The following is an 8,310-nucleotide window of genomic DNA, read 5'->3' as shown; positions in this document are numbered from 1 at the left end:
AGGCTTTTCAAAATGCAGAGATGAATTTAATATCTCTATCGGATATCACTACTTTAGGAAGTCCATGTAATCTAAAAATTTATTTCATGAATATATCAACAATTTCTACAATTTTATAAGTGGATTTGAGAAGAATAAAATGAGTTTTTTTTCTTAACTTTTCCACCACCACCATGATGGAATTGTTTTGTTTCCTGAATCTAGGAAAACCTGTTATAAAATCCAACGTAATTGTATCCCATTTCCACTCGGGAATAGGAAGTGGGTGAAGCAGACCAACTGGATGTTGATGTTCCGCCTTAACCATCTGAAACTCTAAGCATTTAGCTAGGTATTCTATGATATCTCTTCTCATACCCAACCAAAAATAACCCTTTTTAATTCTAGAAAATAACTTTTGATAGCTCGGATGTGCCATATATGGACTCCTCTGAAATTCATCTAAAATATCATGCCGAATAGTTTTTTGATTTGGCACATAAATCCTCCCTGTAAAAGTCAACAACTGGTCTTTATTTATTCCATAATTAGTTTTTTCTCCATAATCATGTATTTGCTTAGCTTACTGCCACAAGAATTCATATTTGGGGTCTTTCATAACAACTTCTCTAATTTGATTTGAGAAATTAATTTCTATCTGGCTGAATGATATTTCATATATGTGATGCAATCTCCTACTTAAGGCATCAACCACCCGATTTTCCATTCCTTTTAAATGTTTGATGTCGAAATCAAATTTTCCCAGGAAGGTAGTCCACCTTGCTTGTCATGCGTTTAAATTGGGTTGCTTAAATAAACTTGTTAAACTGTTATGGTCTATCATTAAGAGAAACATTTTTCCTAATAAATAATGCCACCACATTTTCAAGGCATGCACCACTACTATCAACTCTAGATCATACGCTGAATACCTCTGTTCATGATCCTTCAACTTACACAATTCATAAGTTATCACTTTTCCTCACTGCATTAGCACACCACCAACTCCCTCTTGACAAACATCCATGCATATTGTAAATTCCTTCTCAAGGTCCTCTACCTTTAGTATAGGGGTTGTGGTTAATAACTACTTCAATATTTTAAAGTTGTGTTGACATTCGGCTGTCCACCGAAAGGCTCTTCCCTTTTTCTACAAAGAGGTAATAGGATACACAATTTTGGAGGATCCCTTTATAAATTGTCGATAATAACCTGCCAAACCCATGAAAGGCCTAATATCTACCACAGTTTTGGGTACAAAGCATTCCATGATGGTTCTAATCTTCTCTGGGTCTACAGCTACACCCTCTAAAGAGATAATATGTCCTAGATATTGGATTTGGTCTTTATAAAATCACATTTTTTGTATTTAACATACAACTGATTCTTCGGCAAAACTTGCAATACTATACGGAGGTGTTCTTTATGTTCCTCCAAATTCTTGGAGTATACCAGAATATCATCAATAAATATTAAAACAAATTTGTCTAGATAAGGGTGAAAGATACCATTCATCAGACTGATAAAGGTTGCTAGAGCATTTGTGGGTCTGAATGATAACACAATAAATTCATAATGCCCATAACATGTTATAAACGTTGTTTTCCGAATATATTCTTCTCTTATTCTAATCCGATCAAGTTACCATTATAGGAGAAGATACCATTCTTGCTATTTACAATGGTTTTTGTTTTAAAGGTTAATTATGCAACAACATCATGTAATGCATTACTGATAATTTCCTCTCTGCAAGATATGGCATTGGAATATAAATTCTTGTAAAAAATGTTTGAAAGTTCTACTTTGTTATTTATTTTTCGTTGCGCAGCTATGATAAATTTTCTTCCCTTAAATGTCTTACAGTTCCTGAAATAAGCCACTTTCGCGACATCTCGCCACTGAAATCATTCTATTAAAAGTTCCATTAGTTTTTAATAGATTCTCTTAACAAATTCCTTTAATTGTAAAAAGAACCCTCGCCGTCTGATTACTAAACTCCAACTCTTCCGCATCAAAAGAGAAAGATGATATATGTTGCTATAGTAACTACGATATTTCTCTTTAGGCATTCAATTGAATATACACATTTCTTGTCCTGTTGGTAATTAATTTCTAGCCATTGAATGGATTTCATTTGTTTACTGTCTTGAATTTAAAGTTGCATGTCTGAAATAATTACAACTATTTATAGTAGTTTCTGTTCATATATGTGTATGTCTTGATTGCTTACCCTTTTCAAGGTCTCGAGACTGTTACTAGCAGTCGGTGAATTGCCTAGCTTCGGGAACTAACACGATTCCTTAATCAAAGTCACAATTTACAAAAACCTAGTCACCTAATCACCACTCTAGGGTACCCAGTGCTTCAGCTATACTGATTATTTACCTTTTTGATGTTTAATTCTAGAACATTACTTGTTCAATTGTTTCTTTTTCCTCTTCTTACTTACTTCTACAGGGTGACCACCTAACCCTGATTGTAATTCCATAAAAGAAATTCTACATATATTTAATCATTTTCATTTTCTGTAACTATCTTAATCACAATTTTCTTTTATGAAAACATTATGTACAAATAAACAATCAATTCTCCAAATCATTGTTGCTAACAACCATTCTTTCATCATTTCTTTACTGAATGTTGACAAATAAAAATTTCCAATAGAGTCTACCAAACCTTTTCCTTATCCATAATTATTTAGTTAGAAACCTCCTCTTACACAGACATATAAAAATAGATAGTAGGGCAATTTCAGAACTTATCTGCATCTTGATAATCCATTATGGAAAACCCGTTCAGGAAGACAACTCCTCCCTACCAATGAGAACGCCTATTACATCCAGTCCCCTGAGCTCTCCCAATTTCTAGACAGTGAGTTCATTTAAGAGTCTTTTTGGTCAATTCAATTGCATCAGGGCTTCACTTAGCCTAGGCAGAACTTATAGTCTTCTATTCGACTTAGAGCATTCCACTTGTCCTAACAAGATCAGGAATTCACTCTTTGGGGAGTGTCTTGCCTCCAATAAGTATCTTCCTCTAAACTTCTTCCAACCAAAAAGAACAAGAGAACCTCCTCCTCTCCGAGATTTTCCTTTAAATCTCTAAGTGGTAGGAGAATAACTGTCCTTCCCAACTGTCTAGAAATTGGGAAATATTGTGGGTCTTCCCGTCAGTTTTCCTTTCCAGAACTGTCTAGAAATTGCGAAATATTGTGGGTCTTCCCGTGAGTTTTCCTTTCCAGATTAAAACATTAATCATAAAAATAATAATAAATTTCTTTTAAGAGTCTATCAAAATTTCATTAGGTTCTCAGCCAGTGTAAAAAATTACCAGATTCAAAGTAAAGTAATTAAGAGTAATTCCAATTGTTTTTTCCTAATGGAATTTGGGGTGTTACATGATCCCTCTCGAGCTCTTGATAAATCCAGAGTTAAGATGGATTTAAACTTGTAAGGAGAGATAAATGGGAGAAATGGTAACGTAAAGATAATAATAAGGAAACATAAATGGGGCCGTGGACAATAAGAGGGGAAGGTAAATGTGGTCATGGTCCATAAATGACCTATGCTCTTCCAGTGGTGTTAATTTTTGTAGCGAGAGTCATAGAAAAGCTAAATCTCGTGGTGGTCTTGCAGCCATAGGCGTAGAAATTGTGTAATGAATTTTTCATAGTCTAACGAAACTACTTTTGTTCTGAAAGTTATGGAAATTTCGACCATATTTTGAAAAACATTGGCAGGGATTTTTGTAAATCCAAGTTACAACTGTCAAATTTCAAGATTTTAGGTGCCCAAGAAGCTTTTAATAGTGTTGAATCCATTTCCACCATCAAAAACATGATTCTTTTTTATTTTTTTTGCTGGGATTTTAGTCACTTTTGACTGTCCAGACAATTCTTCCACTTCCATAGATGACTCCATTGAATTTTCCCTATTGACTGCCACTTGTCCTGGGGCCGTGATTTTGACTCCTGGTCATCTTGGGGCGGTGGTAACTGAAAAGTCACTGGAGATGCCATGACAGAGTGGTAAAAATAAAAGGGAGCATCTTGAGACAAATGCTATGAGTGGGTGACAACTTGATATTTAACAAATTTGATTGAAATGATCCAAGATGCCGTGAGTAAATTGGGAAAAATTGGAAAGGACTATAATAAAGTGACAAATGTGCGTACGCTTTCGGTATTTTCGTAAGTTACACTAAAACATTTTTAATCATATAATAGAGAGATAAATGTGCGTGCTTTGTTAGAAAAATTAGGGGCCGTAGTTTTTGGAGCGAGAGAAACCGAAATCACCGTATAAAACGGGAGATAAAAAGTTGAAAGCTCCTGAGTCCTGGTGGTCTTGCAGCGATAGACACAGAAATTGTGGAATGAAAGGTGAACGAAGTTGCCCTATTGACTGCTCTGGGCAGTGGTCTTGCACCGATGGAAGTCGCCATCCAGAAGAGGAAATAGAAAGGTAAGTGAAGTGGATGTATTGATGTCACATACCCCGATAACCTCGCATGTAAAAGTAGGGAGTTAGAAGTTTTTATACAATTACCACAAGTAATTAATCAATTCACAACTCCACAATTCATCATTAACCGTAGATATACCAATTATTATTAAATCAAGTAAATTGCCATCAAAGACAATAAATTTCATAACCATTGCATAACCTTTAACCATCATTGTAATAACATAAACTGTCTCATGAATCCATGCATCCATTTCTTGATATCCTTAACCATGTTAGATAATCATGTACTAAGACATTATGGTTGTCGCATCAAATAAAGAACCATCATCATTAAGGACCCATCATTATCAACAGACACATAAGGCAATCACACCATAGAACACGGATATACCCTGGAAACCCCGTAGGGTGAAAACCAGCAAACGTTTAATCTTATTATTAAACGCTCGTGAGGGTTTTCACCCCTCACTCAATGGTTTATAAGGGATTCCATCCCTTAACCATTGTCTTAAAATCTTTACAATGAATTATCATTAAGCTGTCACATAACTAGCTAAAAGCTAATACAATTTACATGTAATCTTTTATTTACATACTGCCACATGCAACATTCCTTGTGGCATAATTGTTCTAGCAATGGACAATACTGCAGCTTGACTTCATCTGCATGGACGAATAATCCTTTTTCCTGCCATAATGTTAAACATCACTTTCCTTGGCACCATCTGCCATCGTTTCCTGTCAATGCAGTCATCAACAATCTTGGCAACAAGATTAGTTACAATATTATTCAAACAATAATCAACATCTAAAGAGATCTTTTAACATCTACTCATATGCATGAGCACGCATAACATACTAGCTAACTAGCATTTATATACCCAAATAATACTGTTTGATCTCCACAATGTTTACTAATGCATAACTCTCTTTAAGAGTTCTAACTCATTAGTTCATGTAAAATCGAGAGAAGAATCAAAACCAGATTCCTATTTTCCAAGATAAGTTTTCGTAAAGAGCAGCAAAAGAGTGAATAACCTGGTCGTTCTTGTATATTAAACTGCATTCTACAACCACGTCTGAAATTAATACCTGAACACGGGTATTCCCATGGTCTTGCAAACAGAACCATAACAACATAAATACATGGTCTTGCAAACAGATCTATAACAACATAAATACATGGTCTTGCAAACAGATCTATAACAACATAAATACATGAATACCTACATGCATGTGTTTTTGGCTAAGCTACTGTTACTTCCCCGTAGCACCTCCTTACAGGAGTAGCCATAGATTAGATTAAAAGGGCAGGGAATCAACTTCAGATTTAACCGTAACCGGAGAAGACCTTTGTTCAAGTAAACAAGCATAAGCAAATAATTTCAAACTATAAATATGATAAACATAATGATAATCTTTCATCGCATGCTTTACCATATGTTTTCTTTACCAAGAAAATACATCAAATAATCATTTCTAACGGCATGCATCAACAAGTTTTCCACTAAGAAAACAAATAATTTAAACATCCGTTTACTGCACATAACCAAAGAATAATTCACGTGGTCAACTTATCTCTCTTTCCTTCGACATCTTCGTCGCCGTCTTCCATTGGAAAACCTTCTAGTGGGTCGGGTGCCCGTGGTTGCAACTTCTTCTATATTTATGCTCCTATATCTATGCTCCTCGGTTTCGAGGAGTCACGGCCCAACTCTAGCAACCAGGCGATGCTCCGCGGCCAATGTTCTATATCCATTACATATTCTGATAGCAGATGCCACTCTAAACCTATATATTACTCTATCAGGGTTCGGGGTTCTCCTCTACTAAAAGCAACGATAGCCAGTTGTATTGTTGCATGGTTAGGCGCGCTGAGATCTTCAGCGTTTCGGAGAATGACCATCATCGAACACACAGGTTACGAAGGCCAGTTTTCCACTCCAACGTTGTTTCAGTCTATCAAGCGTTCAAAGGCAGCGTGTAAGACGAACCAGTCCATCCTTTTCTCCCTCGCATTAATAGAGACTCTATCATGTATAGTTCTTCCGTCCCTATACTATGAATTTTCACCATATTCATGCATACCATCCATTTCTTTCCTTTCTTGATTAACCTCATTCAGTTTCCCGTAGAATTCGGGTGATGGAACTAACAGGTAGCGCAAGAAAAGCGAAATCCTTACCTGCCTCCGCATAGACCAGGCCGCCATTAGCACCCTCCCCTGTCATTCTTTAATTGACAGCGTTATGGATAACAAGAATTAGTTGTTGAAACTAATTCGTAATCTTTTTTTAAAAAGAATTACTATTTCATAACTGAATAACTTACGCCAAGTTATTACCATGGGGTTGTTACATACTCCCCCCCTTAACAGGAACATCGTCCTCGGTGTTCATCTTTCATTGGAACTTTAGACTTTACTCATGGTAATACCATCTAAACCACACAAAATGTAATCCTTTCTCTTTGAAATCAACGATTTCATTCCAAGAAAAGACGACAACCAAAATATTAACATTATAGTCATAAGAAATATCATTAGTTATAAGCATCAATGGTCATAAGCATTCATAATTGCAAAAATATGCAACTTCTAATCGCCACCACTTGGCCCTTATTCATTCATAATAAACAATTCTCTGTGTCAACTTACCATTACTTACCATCTATTCTTGAAAATCATGAGCACTTCCATGCAAGATTTTTTTAATAGTGGTTGGACAACTCTTCAACCCTCCATGGTAAGTAATTCCTGTAATATATGACTACAAATTCAATCTTATTAGTCACTGTATTTTGAGTCAATGGAATACTTTTGACTTTCGATCAATTGTGCAATGCTAAATGATTTCTAAATCACAGTACTTTTACAAGTACTTAAAGAGCACTAACACTAATCAACAAATGATAAATCACTGCTCACGTGCACACTGCATGAATTCTTACTAAAGACATCCGCAAAGTACTTCTAAAAGTATCAAAAGAGCACCTAGCTCTCTAATAATCAAAACAGTCAATCACTGCATCATTTGGAAATGGTCTTAGCCCCTACTAAGACTTTCACAAAATTAATAAAATGATACAGGAATTAAAATTTCCAATAACTCCTTATTGAACATTAAACTCATTTCCTGTTGAATGTGCATAACACATTTCACACAACTATATATAGAATTTATTTTGAACATCACATTCAACTGATTAGTTAATTCCTTTAGCCATAAAAATCACAATAGACTAAAGAATCTTCACCCATAGGAGCTAGTTTCCACAACCAGATCGAGTCATTTTCACATCCAGACAGTTTCTTTTATAGAGACCTTACCAAGTCTAACATGGGATTCCACTGGCCAACCAGCTCAAGAATTCCAGGAAGAGTAAATCTGGGCAGACGAGTACCATCAACCCCTCCGGGCAGGTAACTGCCATTAACCCAAGGCATTCCAGCCTTTCACAATCCGGGCAGACAAGTACCATCAACCCCTCCAGGCAGGTAACTATCATCAACCCAAGGCATTCAAGCCTTTCACAATCCGGGCAGACGAGTACCATCAACCCCTCCGGACAGGTAACTGTCATCAACCCAACTATTTGCAACTGTCTGGCATGTTAAATTTCTCTTTTATTACTCTTTCTCAAAGTAATTTACACAATGAACCATATGAACATTATCATTAGCACAACAAACATGCATGTATACCATTCATTTACACTTAACCCCCAACATGGGTCCACAACATCAAGATTGATGGGAAACATATCCATCATACACGTTGTATGCATGCAAATTTTCCAAATAACACAATTCATGCATATCATATAACATCATTCTTTCTCATTTATAATTGCATTTCACATTGCA

The sequence above is a fragment of the Pinus tabuliformis genome, chromosome 2_1 (assembly GCF_031772625.1).
Source record: "Pinus tabuliformis cultivar Carrire ecotype Pingquan chromosome 2_1, CPIR1, whole genome shotgun sequence".
Taxonomy (NCBI): Eukaryota; Viridiplantae; Streptophyta; class Pinopsida; order Pinales; family Pinaceae; genus Pinus; species Pinus tabuliformis.
Note: the sequence above shows the minus strand (reverse complement) of the source record.